The 18,847-nt window shown below is 36.2% G+C and overlaps 1 protein-coding gene across 17 annotated transcripts in view; it reads left to right on the top strand.

Annotated features, from left to right (window-relative positions):
- LOC309632884 (V-type proton ATPase subunit B, brain isoform-like) overlaps window positions 1-18,847 on the top strand; it is a 109,609-nt gene that overhangs the window by 21,103 nt on the left and 69,659 nt on the right. Inside the window, exon 2 of one of the 17 annotated variants that reach the window (XR_014247111.1) lies at window positions 3,198-3,257. The exons of the other annotated variants lie outside the window; for them this stretch is intronic. The gene's annotated coding sequence lies outside the window, so the exon portion shown is untranslated. The remainder of the gene's footprint in view (window positions 1-3,197; window positions 3,258-18,847) is intronic. 17 annotated transcript variants of the gene reach the window in all.

Genomic DNA, 18,847 nt, shown 5'->3' with positions numbered 1-18,847 from the left:
ATTTCTTTTTTTTTTTTTTTCAGGTACATATGGTAACTACAAAGGTTTTATTGCCCTGTAGGACATTGATCAGTTTTTTTGTAACCTAGCAATCTCATTCTAATGTTCTTCTATAAATGCCTGTAAATTCCTAGTTTCTCAAAATGCTCTTTTACTGGATTAGTCATTAATGAGTTTATGATTCTTTGGCATGCATTTGTTCTATATTTGTACGTGTTGTGTTTTTAACTTTTTGAAAATAATGCTTTGACATAGAGATTGCACATGTCTGGTAGGTGTACACATAACCTTGTGTGATAATACATGTGCTTAGTTTGAGTGTTGCTTTACAATAAATTTCCTTTCTGGTTCATTAGAAACTTTACTTTTCAATAATAATATAGGGAGTCTGGCTCGCCATAAAAAATAAAAATATTCTCCTTAGTTTCCAGGTAATGGGTATTTTCAGTGTACTGATTTGAAATAGAATTGAAACATAAAGTACTTGAAATTTTGAGTAGTTTAAAGTTAGAAACTATATAATTTTTATTTAAATATATGCCCGTTTAATGGACCAGTTTAAAAAAAAAACCTCCCTCCAAGGCTGTTAATCACAAATGAAAAAATGATATATTTTATCTAGGCTATGGCTTTTATTAAGTTTTTACTCGGTAGTACATCAGGAAAAGATACTCATGGAGGATGTGCTAGTTATAGCTAACTCATGGAGAGAAACTTGAAAAAAGTTTGTTTTTTAAACTGGCAAAAATGATCCTTTCGAATGAGTCATTTTAGGGATATGGTAAATGGTGTATCAGATATTTAAATTTATGTGTTCCTAAGTTGTATCACCTGTGGTTCCATCTCTGGCCTTAGTGGCTGTCACCTGTGGAGAAGGAATTTTTATGCCACGTGTTCACTGGACCACTGTGGGAGGAAGGGGCTGGTGAACCTTGTTTGGCATCAGTGGCAGTTTCGATAACCTCAGAAGCCACTTAACGCTGTGGCGTAGACCTAGGGTCCCCACATGCTCGTTTCAGTAGCATCTCATTACTTGGGGTGTTCGAGACCCAACAGAGGGTTTCTCTGGAGCTTAGGAGCAAGCAGTGACATTGCTGCTTGGATGATGCAGGAGCGACCTGCTGCCTTGAGACATAAGACCAGGTGCCACCTGCAGTTCTCAAGGTGGTAATTAGTTTTTATTTTAACATTTCTAAATCCTCAGGCAGCCAAAGAGCTTGCTAAAGTTTAGCTAAATACACTCTTCCTCGGAGTGGTGAATTGGTGGGAGAAGTGGCAGAATGAACCATGTGTGTGTACGTAGGTTTGTGTGTCTTAAGGGAGGCTGGTTGGGTAGAGAGAGCTGCTGAAGGAATTAAAAACCACTGTCAATAGTTGTAAGAGAGGCACAGATTGGATTAGGTGACGATCCAGTTACGTGGGATTGAGCTATTTCTTACTTGTTACCATGCAGAACGGATATTCTCCACTTTGGATTTCTGAGCATGTGAGCAATCAGGAAATACAAAGCCATCTGCCCTGACCCAGTTGAAGCCCAGTTGAAACTATTGGCTTCACGTGTCGGAGGGGTTTTGTGTTCTAGGGTATTGCTGTGCCGCCACCGTTAGAACCAGCAGCACTTAACCTGCCTCTGAGGCCTTGCCAGGTCCTGGTTCCTGTTACTACAGTTCTAAGGAATGGCTGGTAGGATTTTGATTTAAAGGCGAGTAGATATAATAAAGGGAATCTGATTAGCATGCGAAAATAATTCAGTAATTTGATTCAGGTCAAAGAAAGTAATTTTCATATAAACTTCTATTATGGAAGAAAATATTTTAAGAACTGTTAACTATTTTAATGTCTCAGATTTGGCTGATGTAAGAAAAATAATATGTTTCTATAGACATCTGTTCAAATGTTTGGAGATTATCAAAATTAAGGATTTGTCATATAGCTTTACGTTTGCTGTGTCTTTGATGATCAGAAACTTGAGAATAAGGACATTGCTATACACTAAAAGTATAATAATACAACATAAAAAGAAAAATATAGCTGTGTAAAGTCATCAAGCTGGCTACCTGCTGTGTGTCTGTGATTCTTAGGCTTCTCTGCAACGTTGTGTTAATTCATGGACGTTTTCTATTTTTAATTAATTAATTAATTAATTAATTAATTAATTTTTGGCTGTGTTGGGTCTTCATTGCGGCACTGAGGCTACGGGCTTTCTCTAGTTGCGACCAGCGTGGGTTACTCTTTGTTGTGGTGCGCGGACTTCTCATTGAGGTGCCTTCTCTTGTTTCGGAGCATGGGCTCTAGGCGCAAGGGCTTCAGTAGTTGTGGTGCGTGGGCTTAGTTGCTCCGCGGCATGTGGGATCTTCCTGGACTAGGGATCGAACCCGTGTTCCCTGTATTGGCAGGCGGACTCTTAACCACTACTCCACCAGGGAAGTCTCGATTCACGGAAGTTCTGATAAGAAAACCTGTGAGCCTTGACATTTCAGAGCACATCCTTTTCTATGGTGTGAACCATGCCGTCATTGCGAGGGGTTAAAAAAATTGGGGGACTGAAAGAGGATATGTTGACTAGAGTTTAGTTAAGGTACGTATAAGAGAGTTTAAGGGAGCAAACGCCAAATTACTCTTTGCTTTCTTAAAGTGACAAGGAACATTTCTGAAAAATATTTTTTCTGGCCTAAAACACAGTAGAATTGACAGATCTCAGAGTCAATTACCTATTAGAGGTAAGTCAAATGATCTATTTTGAACTATGGTACAAGGTTAACAAACATATTGATTTTCCAGTTTATAAGAATAAATTTTGGATCATAATTATTTACTATTCTTTTGTCATGATGAACTACTGATCTATTTTAAGAAACCTGAAAACCTGATCTTTGGGAGATTTGCATCGCTATGGACTGATTTCACTTGTTCTTCTTCTAAGTGATAGGATTCATTTGTTGGAAGATAGGCTGCATGTTTGCCTAGGAAAAGTTCCTTTTCCTCATGGATATTGCTGCAAGGTGAAGCAGGAGTGGGGAGATACATCCTGCAGGCTATTGCGCATTTGAGCATGAAAAGGACATATGTTGTATCTTAATCGCCATCCCAATTCCCTAGGGATGAGACTGGCTTACCCACCCTCCCAAGGCCTCCTTGCCAACCCCCAGCATCAACATGCCCAGAGCCTTCATGAGCATCTTCTTCCGTTTTCTTAGATGGAGGTGATGCCGAATGACTTCCTGGGTTGACTTGCGTGGATTTGGCCAGCCAAAGAGGTGTCCTTCCTCCTTCACTACTTCCTGTGGGATCCATCCCCCTGAGGTCTTCCACTGTTATTCCATTTCCCAGGTGTAAGAGGGACTGAAGTGGGAGGATGGCGGTGAGAATGAAAAAGTGACACTGCACACAAAGAACACTTTCAGGACTTAATGGTTGTTTGATTCTATGTGGAGTAATAAGAAATGGAAGTGTGAAGGACTGGGGTATTGGCAAGTGACTTCAACAAAACGGGGAATTGTTGGTTCACATCATTTCATTTCAGGCAAGGTTAGATCCAGATGAGGCTGTGCCATCAGGATCAGCCTCTCTTCATGTTTCCGCTCTGTCTTCCCAGTGTCAGCTTGATGCTCAGGCAGGAATCTGCTTGGTAGCTCCATGTCCAAGGTCGACCTTCCTAATCACAGTGATAGAGAGAATGCTTTCCTCTATTTGGACTTTGGTCCTTATTACCCTGAAGCACTAAGCATGTATTTATTTGTTTATTCCCTCAACTCAAGCTCCAAGAAAGCAGAAACTTCCTCTTTCTTTTTTGTTGTTATTCCTACTTCCTAATCCCCAGAGCACAGGGATGGTCCTGGAAGACAGTGGGTTCTCAATACATATTTGTTGGATAAGTAAAAGGGTGACTGATTCTCTTTCCCCAAACATCCAGCAAGATCCCCAGATCTGACTTCCACTGTTTTGTCTGTGTTGTGACTGCTCTTATCCAGCTACTGTGACAGGAAAGGTTGGCCCTCATGACCAGTGGTGGAGCCAGGAAGCGATCGCAACTTGATCCTTGACCAGGTGCTTTGACTGCATCACTTTGACAAGAAAGCAAAATGCACAATCCATTTAGGTAATGAGTTTAACATCTATTATGAAAAGCACTAGCTTTCAGGCTCTTACTGGCTTCATAGAACAGATGCTTGGTTACATGTCTCCCTCCTTAATCAGATTTTAAACTTCCTGAAAACACAATCGCGCTTCTTTGTTCCTGCAGTGCTTTGCTGATGGTACTCAGTAAGTACCAAATAAATGGAGAAATTAATATATTTTAAATATGCTACCTTGAAAGTATATAGAATATCTGCAGAATCCCCCTGTGTATTTTATAATCATTTTTTAGGTGGCCTAATAAAAATGAATTTTTATGTGACTACCCCTGAGCTCTCTACTAGCCAACTGATTTGTTCATGGAAGGATCCATTGGCTGATTTTGAGTGTTTTGTTTTCTTCCAGTAGGAAAATGCCTGACATAACTTCTGACCCAAGGCTTTGATAAAAAGCATGGTGCCTGTTCTAAAAGTTGCTGGGAAGCCCTGAGGGAGAGCTTGAAAAGGCCAGGTGTCAGGGGAACTACCAAAGACCAACAAGCAGCAAAGAGGAGGCCTTCTGGCAGGTATTATTAGGCAAGATGACTGTTATCTAGGGAGATCTTGATCAAGTCTGATCTCAGCAAGGCTCCATATTCAGGAGGAGCCTGAAACAGAGGTGCCTGGGGGCAGTGTGTAATTGGCATTCTCCACAAGCCTGGTTCACAGTGTCTACCTGATACTGGAAGCAGCATCTAATCCAGGTGGGAAAGGCTCACTGCACATCAGGGCAGAGGGCCTGCAGGTGCACAGGTGGCCATTGCACTTCAGTGTAGGTGTCCAGTTGTCTCCTTGACACCCATGAGGCTAAATTCATTTGGGTCACAGCTGCCTCTGGGAGTGAGAACCATGGACTCTGTGTCCAGTAACCTGCAACATCAAGTGGAAGCTCCCGTTGTGCTTGCAGACTTGACCCCCTGGTCTAGGGTGAGGCCTTTCTGTTTATGGCTGGCCATTATTGTCAACAAAACCTGTTACTATCTTTGAGAAGTTTTATGACTAGCTAGCTCAAAGGCATGACAAAATGCACATAGCTATCACTTAAAGACTACCTCTATTTTCAAACAAAGATCGTTCGTATTTTCAGAATTACATAGAAGGGCCCAGTGGAGGTATATAAATGAAGATGCTTCCAGCAGCACTCCTTCAAACAGCATAAAACTATAAAATTCAACAAGATGTACTAACATAATGAGTCACACTTTCAGATAGGCAGTGGAGTGGAGTGGTTATGAAAGGAATGTTTGGATTAGGTTTCTGCTTCCACTGATGAATGCCAGCTGTGTGACCCTGGGTAATTTGCTTATCCTTTCTGTGTCTCAGCTTCCTTGTCTCCAAAAATATAAATAATAATTATAACCCATCTCATAGACTTGTTATGAAGATTAAATTAATTAATATATATAAATAATGCCTGGAACATAGTAAGTCCTCAGTGAATTTTAGCCATTACTATTGCTCCTGTTGATCTCAAGTGTAAAATCAGAAATGTGACTTTGGTCCATGACCTTGGGTAGAATAATCAGATAAGGAATTTTAGGGAAAGGCATTTATACTGGGTATTTCCATTATTCAAAGTATTATCACTAATACTGCAAGATTAAGACAATATCACAAAAGAAGAATATTTAAAAATAAGTTTATGTCATAGAATTAGAAACTCTAACAGTACATTGATATGTTTCAGCTTTCTGTAATATTATATCTCTCTAAGCAATAAAGCTTTTCAGATTAAGCTATTTGGATTAAATTGTCACTAGCAACGTTGACTTCTTTCGGTTTTATATATTTTTCCATTAGCTGAAAAGGACTCCCCAGATCAAGACAATATGCTCCTGAAACATATACTGCTTGTTATCTAGCTGTTTTTTATGAAGTCTTCTAAGACATATAGTATCTGACCATCAATATGGGTTGTTTGACATTTATGATAGTGAAATGAGTGTTAGTGTCCAAGTCAAACATATTTTGTATGCTTTGGAATGTCATCTCACTTAGAATGGGTATGAAAACTTTGGTGTGGATCCTTGGAAAGAGAGCATTACTGTTTGATTGTGAAAGGTTAGGTTTAGCCCCATCTCTTGAATTTTCTCATGTCCCCTTTTCTTCAGTCATCCCATCACTGACTTATTCAAACCCTCTAAATCTCTGGCATTTACTATTGTTGTCTTCATGATTTTCCTGTCTCTGCCTCACCTCCTTCTGATCCATTTGCTATCCTGCTGCCAGAATAATCTTTCTAAAGACCACTTACCTGATGATCTTGCTTTTCTGGGTAAAGATTTTCGAATCTTCCCTCACATCACACACACACACACACACACACACACACACACACACACACACATTTATTCCTTGAAAGGTCCCTTCCCTTCACTTACTGTTCCTAGTCCCTCCTTTAACTGACCCTAAACTACAACCACCACCTAGCTACACTGGCATTCTTCCATCAGGACTTTCAGTTACCCCTCCCTCTACTTCTGGCACTTTCTCTCCATGTCTTGTCTTCCTGTTGAATATAGTCATCTAGGCTCTTACAGATCCATTTCCAGGAAACATATGCTCACAATAAAAATAAAAACATAAAATGCAAGAGGAAGAATCATCAGAAATAATAAACTACAGAATTAGACCAAAATAAATGTATATATTGAAATAGATTTAGGATATAAAATTTGTTTTATATGTATAAAGAAATAAAAGAGTAGAAGAATGGAAAGAATAAGAGACTATCAAAATGATCAAGTAGAATTGAAAAAGAGTAGTATTGAGAAATGAAAAATGTAATCACTGAAATAAAGAATTTAGTGAATGCTGAAACAGCAGATTAGACACAGGTGAAGAGAGACTCAACAAATTAGAAGACACATTTGAAATAAATAAGCAGCATGCACCACAGAGAGATGAAGAGATGGAAAATATGAAAGCCAGGTTAGGGGACAGGGTAAAGCGATTGATTTTGGTATCTGATCTGAGTTCTAGAAGGAAGAGCATGTGGGAAAAAGAAATACTTAAGAGATAATCTATGGGAATTGCCCAGAATTGAAGAGAGTCACCAATGTTTAGATTCAGGAAACCTCTCAAATCCCTAGTGATACAAAGGAAAATAAATTCCCACCCAAAACAACACTTTATATTGGAACTGTAGAACACCAGAATCAAGAGATGTTAAAAGCAGATAAAAGATAAGTATAACATAAACAAACAAAATCAGAGACAAGAACTGTTAAAGTTCTGAGAGGGAATAATTACCAACCAAGAATTGTAGACTCATTGACTTTCTCTTTCTTTCTCTTTGAAGAATGAAGGTAAGATAAAGCCATTCACAGAAATATAAAATCAAAGAGCATTTAAGGCCAATTAACCTTCACTAAAGAAGTGTTAATGGATATACTTAGCAAGAAAGAAAATTATTACAGAGGGCAGTTATGAGTACTTACAATCTAGTAGCTAGAAACAAATGGCAGGTCCTCAGGTAGAATCACATATTTGAACAGTAATAAAGCTGTTTGTACAACAACATCTTTATGAAGTTGATGGAATTCAAAGGAAGAAGACAAGATAAATCTAAGTGAACAATTGAAAATATAGTTGGAAAAGGCTTACCAGACTTAAAGCATTCTAAGGTCCCTGCATTATTTTGTTTAATTTTAGGCTTTGTTAAATTGTTCAGCAGAATGCAGTGTAAAATTTTAAGGATGACCACTTAAAGAAGAGTAGTAAGACATATACATTTCAAACCAGTAGGAAAAATGGAATGGGATGGGGGTAGATTTCAGTCTGTTCAACAGAAAGCAAGAAGAGAGGGGAGGAGAAAATAACTGAGAAAAATAGACAAGCATAAAATAGAATAAAGTGAAGTGATAAGGATATAGAGATTTGAATAAATTATTTCCAACTTTGATTTTAAGGATATATATATAACAGAAAATATTATGCAGGCTTTTCAATTACATGTGGAATATTGACATTTTTACTTAACCATAAAACCAGTTTCAATAAATTTAAAAGAATTAGTAACATAAAAATAAAATTTCTTAAAACTGAAAAGCAATAATGTATCTCACTTATAAAAGCTCATATTGTGCTGAGTTAGATGAATGGAAAACAATAATTTAAAAAAAAATACCTAGAAACATGGTCACATTTTAAACCACCAAAAATAATGATGATATAAACTTATTTGCTATAATGGAATGAGAGCTAGTTTAACTTCAGCAGAGCTGTAATACAAGAAGCAAAAAGAAATATAGAAACAAGTATAAGTTCTGAAGGAAAATAACTTTTTTAAGAGAAACTATTATTTAAACCATCGTAAAACATGAGTGGAGAGGATGAAGAGGGAGACTAAAATCTTGCTAATGTTCTTTGAGACATAAGTAGAATTTAACCATGGACATTGTTTAAAAATTGAGATAAAGTACTGCGTTATAAATAGAAGGATGATCAGTAGAAAATAAATTAAATGTGATATTTTGTGTGCTTTTCAAAATCATGAAACTGATTTTCCTCCTCAGAAAAAGTCCTGTTTTCTGTTTCATGTTTTAATATGATTGCATGTTTTTTCATTCATTGTTCTTTCATCTGATAGTGAGAATATTCTTGGTTAAACAGTGAAAGTTTGTTTGTACTTTAGAATAGGTGTATGAGGCTGTTTAAGCATGTGGATTTTTTTACCCAATCTATTTTTTTTATAGACTACTGTTGGCTTGCGGAAGCAGACCTGTGAAAACTGTTAAGGATGATGAGTAGCACCACTGGGTGGATTTCGGTGACACAATATAATTCATGTTCTTAACATCTCACTATTATTATACATAGAAACTTTCACCAATTATTGTTGCTGATAAATAACTGAAACATTTTCCTGTAAGTGATTAAAATATTTGTCGATTTCTCAGATTTTTAAATAGAATGAAATTGGATCTTATCATGCATTTTCTATAAAAATCTGGAGTTCCTTTTAAGTTAACAGATTTGTATCTTTTATAAACTAATTTTAAGTTCTATAATCTTATATAATGCTTATATGTAGTCTTATGTATAATATACATATAGTCAGGTTTACGAAAGAGAAGGCCATTTCCATACCTGGTATAATTCAACAAATTCTGTGAATTTTTAATTTCCACTTGCTGTGGAATTAAAATGTTTCACCTTCTATTTGACATGAGTGCTGTACACCAGCACAGTTTGGAAGTTTTGTACAGAAAGAGAAAAAAACACCCTCTTCAGAAAAATTTTTAAAGAAATGTTTAGTTGTACCTTGTGAAAATAATACCAAATAGCTATTTTATCTTTTTTTTTTTTTTTTGAAATATGGACATTTTTTTTATCATCTTTTTTGGAGTATAATTGCTTTACAATGGTGTGTTAGCTTCTGCTTTATAACAAAGTGAATCAGCTATACGTATACATATATCCCCATATCCCCCATATCTCTTCCCTCTTGCGTCTCCCTCCCTCCCACCCTCCCTATCCTACTCCTCTAGGTGGTCACAAAGCACTGAGCTGATCTCCCTGTGCTATGCGGCTGCTGCCCACCAGCTATCGGTTTTACATTTGGTAGTGTATATATGTCCACGCCACTCTCACATTGTCCCAGCTTACCCTTCCCCCTCCCCGTATCCTCAAGTCCATTCTCTAGTAGGTCTGCGTCTTTTTTCCTGTCTTGACCCTAGGTTCTTCATGACCATTCTTTTTTTTTTTTTTTTTTTTTTAGATTCCATATAAATGTGTTAGCATACGGTATTTGTTTTTCTTTTTCTTACTTACTTCACTCTGTATGACAGACTCTAGGTCCATCCACCTCACTACAAATACCACAATTTCGTTTCTTTTTTAGGCTGAATAATATTCCATTGTATATATGTGCCACATCTTCTTTATCCATTCATCTGTCGATGGACACTTAGGTTGCTTCCATGTCCTGGCTATTGTAAATAGAGCTGCAGTGAACATTGTGATACATGACTCTTTTTGAATTATGGTTTTCTCAGGGTATACGTCCAGTAGTGGGATTGCTGGGTCATATGGTAGATCTGTTTTTCGTTTTTTAAGGAACCTCCATACTGTTCTCCATAGTGGCTGTATCAATTTACATTGCAAGAGTGTTCCCTTTTCTCCACACCCTCTCCAGCATTTATTGTTTGTAGATTTTTTTTATGATGGCCATTCTGACTGGTGTGAGATGATATCTCATTGTAGTTTTGATTTGCATTTCTCTAATGATTAATGATGTTGAGCATTCTTTCATGTGTTTGTTGGCCATCTGTATATCTTCTTTGGAGAAATGTCTGTTTAGGTCTTCTGCTGTTTTTTGGATTGGGTTGTTTGTTTTTTTGATATTGAGCTGCATGAGCTGCTTGTAAAATGTGGAGATTAATCCTTTGTCAGTTGCTTCATTTGCAAATACTTTCTCCCATTCTGAGGGTTGTCTTTTCGTCTTGCTTATGGTTTCCTTTGCTGTGCAAAAGCTTTTATGTTTCATTAGGTCCCACTTGTTTATTTTTGTTTTACTTCCATTTCTCTAGGAGGTGGGTCAAAAAGGATCTTGCTGTGATTTATGCCATAGAGTGTTCTGCCTATGTTTTCCTCTAAGAGTTTGATAGTGTCTGGCCTTACATTTAGGTCTTTAATCCATTTTGAGTTTATTTTTGTGTATGGTGTTAGGGAGTGTTCTAATTTCATTCTTTTCTATTTAAACATCTGAGAAGTCGACAAATATTTTAATCACTTACAGGAAAATGTTTCAGTTATTTATCAGTACCACTTATTGAAGAGGCTGTCTTTTCTCCATTGTATATTCTTGCCACCTTTATCAAAAATAAGGTGACCGTATGTGCTTGGGTTTATCTCTAGGCTTTCTATCCTGTTCCATTGATCTATATTTCTGTTTTTGTGCCAGTACCATACTGTCTTGATTACTGTAGCTTTGTAGTATAGTCTGAAGTCAGGGAGCCTGATTCCTCCACCTCCGTTTTTCTTTCTCGAGATTGCTTTGGCTATTTGGGGTCTTTTGTGTTTCCATACAAATTGTGAAATTTTTTGTTCTACATCTGTGAAAAATGCCAGTGGTAGTTTGATAGGGATTGCATTGAATCTGTAGACTGCTTTGGGTAGTATAGTCATTTTCACAATGTTGATGCTTCCAATCCAAGAACATAGTATATCTCTCCATCTATTTGTATCATCTTTAATTTCTTTCAACAGTGTCTTATAGTTTTCTGCATATAGGTCTTTTGTCTCCCTAGGTAGGTTTATTGCTGGGTATTTTATTCTTTTTGTTGCAATGGTAAATGGGAATGTTTCCTTAATTTCTCTTTCAGATTTTTCCTCATTAGTGTATAGGAATGCAAGAGATTTCTGTGCATTAATTTTGTATTGTGCTACTTTACCAAATTCATTGAATAGCTCTACTAGTTTTCTGGGAGCATCTTTAGGATTCTCTATGTATAGTATCATGTTACCTGCAAAGAGGAACAGCTTTACTTATTCTTTTCCAATTCGGATTCGTTTTATTTCTTTTTCTTCTCTGATTGCTGTGGCTGTAACTTCCAAAGCTATGTTGAATAATAGTGGTGAGAGTGGGCACCCTTGTCTTGTTCCTGATCTTAGAGGGAATGGTTTCAGTTTTTCATCATTGAGAAAGATGTTGGCTGTGGGTTTGTCATATATGACCTTTATTATGTTGAGGCAGGTTCCCTCTATGCCTACTTTCTGGAGGGTTTTTATCATAAATGGGTGTTGAATTTTGTTGAAAGCTTTTGCTGCATCTATTGAGATGATTATATGGTTTTTATCCTTCAATTTGTTAGTATGGTGTATCACATTGTTTGATTTGCGTATATTGAAGAATCCTTTCATTCCTGGGATTAATCCCACTTGATCGTGGTTTATGATCCTTTTAATGTGCTGTTGGATTCTGTTTGCTGGTATTTTGTTGAGGATTTTTGCATCTATGTTCATCAGTGATATTGGCCTGTAGTTTTCTTTCTTTGTGACATCTTTGTCTGGTTTTGGTATCAGGATGATGGTGGCCTCGTAGAATGAGTCTGGGAGTGTTCCTCCCTCTGCTATATTTTGGAAGAGTTTTAGAAGGATAGGTGTTAGCTCTTCTCTAAATGTTTGATGGAATTCCCCTGTGAAGCCATCTGGTCCTGGGCTTTTGTTTGTTGGAAGATTTTTAATCACAGTGTCAATTTCAATGCTTGTGTTTGGTTTGTTTATATTTTCTATTTCTTCCTGGTTCATCCTTGGACGGTTGTGCTTTAATAAGAGTTTGTCCATTTCTTCCAGGTTGTCCATTTTATTGGCATAGAGTTGCTTGCAGTAATCTCTCATGATCCTTTGTATTTCTGCATTGTCAGTTGTTACTTCTCCTTTTTCATTTCTAATTCTGTTGGTTTGAGTCTTCTCCCTTTTTTTCTTGATGAGTCTGGCTAATGGTTTATCAATTTTGTTTATCTTCTCAAAGAGCCAGCTTTTAGTTTTATTGATCTTTGCTATTGTTTCCTTCCTTTCTTTTTCATTTATTTCTGATCTGATCTTTATGATTTCTTTCCTTCTGCTAACTTTGGGGTTTTTTTGTTTTTCTTTCTGTAATTGCTTTAGGTGTAAGGTTAGGTTTTTTATTTGAGGTGTTTCTTGTTTCTTGAGGTAGCATTGTATTGCTATAAACTTCCCTCTAGGACTGCTTTTGCTGCATCCCATAGGTTTTTGGTGATCGTGTTTTCATTGTCATTTGTTTCTAGGTATTTTTTGATTTCTTCCTTGATTTCTTCAGTGATCTCTTGGTTATTAAGTAGTGTATTGTTTAGCTTCCACGTGTTTGTATTTCTTACCGATTTTTTCCTGTAATTGATATCTAGTCTCATAGCGTTGTGGTCAGGAAAGATACTTGATATGATTTCAATTTTCTCTAAATTTACCGAGGCTTGATTTGTGACCCAAGATATGATCTATCCTGGAGAATGTTCCATGAGCACTTGAGAAGAAAGTGTATTCTGTTGTTTTTGGATGGAATGTCCTATAAATATCAATTAAGTCCATCTTGTTTAGTGTATCATTTAAAGCTTGTGTTTCCTTATTTATTTTCATTTTGGATGGTCTGTCCGTTGGTGAAAGAGGGGTTTTAAAGTCCCCTACTATGATTGTGTTACTGTTGATTTCCCCTTTTATGGCTGTTAGCATTTGCCTTATGTATTGAGGTGCTCCTATGTTGGGTGCATAAATATTTACAATTTTTATATCTTCTTCTTGGATTGATTCCTTGATCATTATGTAGTGTCCTTCTTTGTCTCTTGTAATAGTCTGTTTTCACCTCCAAATAGTTATTTTATCTTTATATATGTATCTAATGAGATACCTGAGAATGCACTGCTTTATTCAATAGTAATCTAATTTTTTATTTACTTGTTAAATATGTGCATGCATGCATGCGTGTGCATGTGCACACACACACACTTCCTAAAATGATTGGGTTTTCTACTCTTGTAACAGCAGTGGCCTGTATTTTTGAATAAACATGAACAATTAAACATAATGATTGTTTTATGGAAACTTTTTGGTCAGAGACCCAAGTTTTCAGTGAACTGTTGCTATTAATCATTAAATAATTTTTAGGTAAACATTACATTAAACAGCAATGCTATATTGTAATGGTGTACCTCAGTAAATTAAACCTGAAAATATTTACCAGGAATTAATTGTTTTAAAACTTTAGGTGTCATTTGGATCCAAATTCTAAAATATAAAATTTTCCTTTTTCCTCTATATATTTTGTGTATATTCTTGGAACTCTACAAAGAAGTTACTGTCTTGTTTTTTTTCCCCTCTGGCAAAATGAGAAAAGGGGTATTTTATGGAGGGATCATTAACAGGTACTTGTGCTTTGAATGGATTGATTGTACTTGCTGCCTTTAGCTATGAACATCTTTTTGACAACTGTCCCCTGTTGAATATCTTGGAGAAAAGAAGGAAGAGAGGAAAGGAGGAAGACAAGGAAGAAGGAGAGGGTGGGAGGAGGAGGGATGGATGGACAAAAGGAAAGTATTTCCAAATTGCAAGACAGCGTATGAATGGAGTTTTATCCTAGTTAGACAAGCTTTTTGAAACTCCCAGTTGATTATTTAAAGCACCAAATACACATTTGTTTGCAATGATGTGTATTCTCTTTTCTCATTCTACCACAAAGCAGTGAATCTTTAGCTTTGGAGTATGTTGGTTATTTTATTTTAAATTTTTTCCAATGAAAATGCCCAAATTACCAAACATAGTGTAAAAATTTCTTGTGTAACTTAAATCTTGTCCTAAAATTTTAACAATTGTTATAGTATTTATGGATCAAATATTATAGTATAGGTGTTATTTTTTTGTTAAATTTTGTAAGTTTTTAAAGTTACATGGACTTTTAGAAGAAGCACACCTGTAAATATAAAGGAACATCTAACCCTTTCATGTTCATCACAGGTTTTTAAAAAATTTGTGCAGCAGTTTTTAACTCTTCTACAATCATATAATACAGAAAGAAATACATAATTTTGTCTCCAATTTTTAGTGGAGAAAATTGAAGGATAAAAAAAATCTCTAAAGTTTCAAAATAAATTATTCACTCAAAAAATATTTATTAGGGGGCTTCCCTGGTGGCGCAGTGGTTGAGAATCTGCCTGCCAATGCAGGGGACACGGGTTCGAGCCCTGCTCTGGGAGGATCCCACATGCCGCGGAGCAACAAAGCCTGTGAGCCACAACTACTGAGCCTGCGCGTCTGGAGCCTGTGCTCCGCAACAAGAGAGGCTGCGATAGTGAGAGGCCTGTGCACCGCGATGAAGAGTGGCCCCCGCTTGCCGCAACTAGAGAAAGCCCTCGCACGGAAACGAAGACCCAACACAGCCAAAAATAAATTAAAAAAAAAAAAATTTATTAGGTCCTTGCTCCATGAAGCAACTTATATAGCAGCAACATTTGTAGAAGAAAATTATGTGATTTTGGCAATTACAGTAATTTGGTAATTCACGTGAACCATGTATGAACAGAAAAATATAAAATTGCACACTTTTTTATTGAGTAAATTTGACTTGTAACATTGCATATGTTTAAGGTATACAGTATGTTACTTTGATACATTTATATATTGTTAATGTGATTGCTGAAGTAATACCACATTATATAATTATAATACACATGATCACGTTATATAATTATAGTATAGTATTACTGTCTATTTATTATACTGTTCATTAGATCTTCATGGCTCATTTACCAGTTCGTACAAGTTTGTACCCTTAAAGACCATCCCTCTTGTCCCTGTCCCTGGTAACCACCGTTTTATTCTGTTTTTCACAGGTTTAACTTTTAGATTTCACATGTAAGTGACATCATACAGTACTTGTCTTTCTCTATCTGACTTACTCTCTTAGCATAATGTTGTAGCAAATGGGAGGATCTCTTCCTTTCTCATGGCTGAATAACATTTCACGGTGTATGCATACCACATATTTTTTTACCCATTCATCCACTGATGGTCTTTTGGGTTGTTTCCGTATCTTGGCTATTGTGAGTAATGCTGTGATAAACATGGGAGTGCGTATATTTTGTCAAAATCCTATTTTCATTTTCTTTGGTTGTATACCCAGAAGTGGAATACCTGGAGTATATGATAGATCTACTTTTAATTTTTTGAGGAGCTTCCATCTTGCTTTCTATAGTTGTTAGACTAATTTACATTCCCACATCCTCACCAGCATCTGTTGGTGCTTGTCTTCTTGATGATAGCCATTCTCACAGGTGTGAGGTAATGTTTCACTGTGATTTTGATTTGCAGTCCACTTAGGATTAGTGATGTTGAGCATCTTTTCATGTGTCTCTTGGCCATTTTGATGTCCTTTTCGGAGAAATGACTATTTACTTCTTCTTCCCATCTTTTAACCAGATTGTTTGTTTTCTGTTATTGAGTTGACTGAGTTCCTTATATATTTTGGATATTAATCACTTATTCGATAAATGGTTTGCAAAATTTTTCTCCCATTCTGTAGGGTGTCTTTTCATTTTGTTAATTAATTAATTCTTTTGATGTGCAGAAGCTCTTGAGTTTGATGTAGTCCCATGCTTTGATTATTTTCTTTTATTGTTTGTTCTTTTGGCATCATGCCCACCAAATGATTGCCAAGACCAATATCAATAAACTTCTCCCCTAACATTTTCTTTTAGGATTCTTATGGCATCAGGTCTTATGTTTAAGTCTTTGACCCATTTTGAGTTAATTATTGTGAGTGGTGTGAGATAGGGGTCTACTTTCAGTGTTCTGCATATGTTTCTCCAATTTTTCCAGCACCATTTGTTGAAGAGGCTATCCTTTCTCCACCGGGTATTCTTGGCTTCCTTGTTGAATACTAGTTGACCGTATATGCCAGGGTTTAATTCTGGGCTCTCTATTCTGTTCCGTTGGTCAATTTGTCTTTTTTCCCCCCAAGTACAATACTGTTTTTCTACTATGGTTTTGTGGTATAGCTTGAAATCCAGAAGTGTGGTATCTCTGGCTTTGCTCTTTTCTCTCAAGATTGCTTTGGCTGTTTGAGGTCTTTTGTGGTTCCACACACATTTTAGGATTGTTTCTTCTATTTCTGTGAAGAATGCCTTTGGTATTTTGGTGAGGACTATGTTCAATTTGTTGATGGCTTTTAGAACTATTGATATTTTAACAATATTAACTCTTTGGATCCATGAACATTTGTTTGTGTCTTCAATTTCTTTGATTTTGTTTGTGTCTTTCCATTTGTTGGTGTCCTTGATTTCTTTCAGCAGTTTTGCAGTTCTAATTGTACAGATCTTCCACTTCCTTGGTTAAATTTATTCCTAAGTATTTTATTGTTTTTGATGCTATTGTGAAAGGGATGGTTTTCTTTATTTCTTTCTCAGATGCTTTATCATTAGTGTAGAGGAATGAAATTGAGTTCTGTACGTTGACTTTGTATCCTGCCAATTTACTGAAATTGTTGATTAATTTCAATAGTTTTTTGGCTGATTCTTTGGGATTTTCTATATATTCCATCATATCATCAGCAAATACTGACAGTTTTACTCTTTCATTTCTGATTTGGATCTATTTTCTTTCTTTGTCTTGCATAATTGCTCTAGCTAGGACTTCCAGTACTATATTGAAGAAGAATAGTGAGACTGGGCATCCTTGCCTTGTTCCTGGTCTCAGAGGAAACACTTTCCATTTCTCTCCATCAGGTATAATGTTACCCTTGTGTTTGTTATACATGGCCTTTATGTTGAAGTATGTTCCTTCTATACCCAGTCTGTTGAGGGTTTTTATTATGAAAGGCTGTTGTTTTATGTCAAATGCTTTTTCTTTCTCTATTGAAAAGATCATGTGATTTTTATTTTTTCTTTTATTGATGTGATGTGTTGGATTTATTGATTTGCATATGTTGACCCATCCTTTCATCCTAGGAGTAAATTCCGCTTGGTCATCGTATATACTTCTATTAATGTGTTCTTGAATTTGGTTTGCTAATATTTTGTTGAGAATTTTTGCACCTATGTTCATCAGGGATGTTGGTCTATAGTTTGCTTTTCTTGTGGTATCCTTATCTGGCTTTGGTATCAAGGTAATGCTGGCCTCATAGAACAAGTTTGGAAGTGTTTTCTCCCCCTCAATATTTTGAAAGAGTTTGAGGAGGATTGGTAGTACTTCTTTCAATGTTTGGTAGAATTATCCAGGGGAGTTTTCTGGTCCTGGAGTTTTCTGTGTTGGGAATTTTTAAATGACTGATACAGTGTCTTTACTCATTATTGGTCTGTTCCTACTTTCTATTTCTTCCTGATTCAGTCATGGTAGGTTGTGTGTTTCTAGAAATGTATCCATTTCTTTTAGGTTGTATAATCCATTGGCATATAATTGTTCATAGTAGTCTCTTATGATTCTATGTATTTCTGTAGTATCAGTTGTAATGTCTTCTCTTTTCATTTCTAATTTTATTTATTTGACTCTTCTTTTTTTTCCTGAGTCTAACTAAAGGTTTGTCAATGTTGTTTATCTTTTTGAAGAAACATTTTGTAGCTTCCTTGATCCTTTCTATTGTTTTTCTGGTTTCTATTTCATTTATTTGCATTCTGATACTTACTATTTCCTTAGTTCTGCTAACTTTGGGCTTAATTTTTTCTTCTTTTTCTAGTTCCTTGAGGTATAAAGTTAGGTTGTTTACTTGAGATTTTTCTAACATCTTAATGTATTTATTGCTATAAACTTTCCACCCAGATCTGCTTTTGCTGCATGCCATGATATTTGATATGTTGTGTTTTCATTTTCATTTGTTTTGAGATATTTTTTATTTCCTTTTTGATTTCTTCTTTGACACAATGGTTGTTTAGACGTGTGTTTACTTTCCACATGTTTGTAGATCTTCTCATCTTCCTCTTGTTGTGGACTTCTAGTTTCATACCAATTGTGGTCACAGAAGATAGCTGATATGATTTCAGTCTTCTTAAGTTTGCTAAGATTTGTTTTGTGACCTATATCATATGATCCAGCCTGAATGTTCTATGTGCACTTGAGAAGAATGTGTGTTCTGCTACTGTTGGATGGAATATTCTATATGTGTCTATTAAATCCATTTGTTCTAAGGTGTGGTTCAAGTCCAACGTTTCTTTGTTGATTTTCTGTCAAGACAATCTATCCATTGCTGATAGTGGGGTATTGAAATTCCTGCAATTACTGCATTGTTG

This window comes from Balaenoptera borealis (genome assembly GCF_965194805.1).
Source record: "Balaenoptera borealis genome assembly, chromosome: 8".
Lineage (NCBI taxonomy): Eukaryota > Metazoa > Chordata > Mammalia > Artiodactyla > Balaenopteridae > Balaenoptera > Balaenoptera borealis.
The sequence above is the reverse complement of the archived record's forward strand: the minus strand, read 5'-3'. Positions and strand labels throughout refer to the sequence as shown.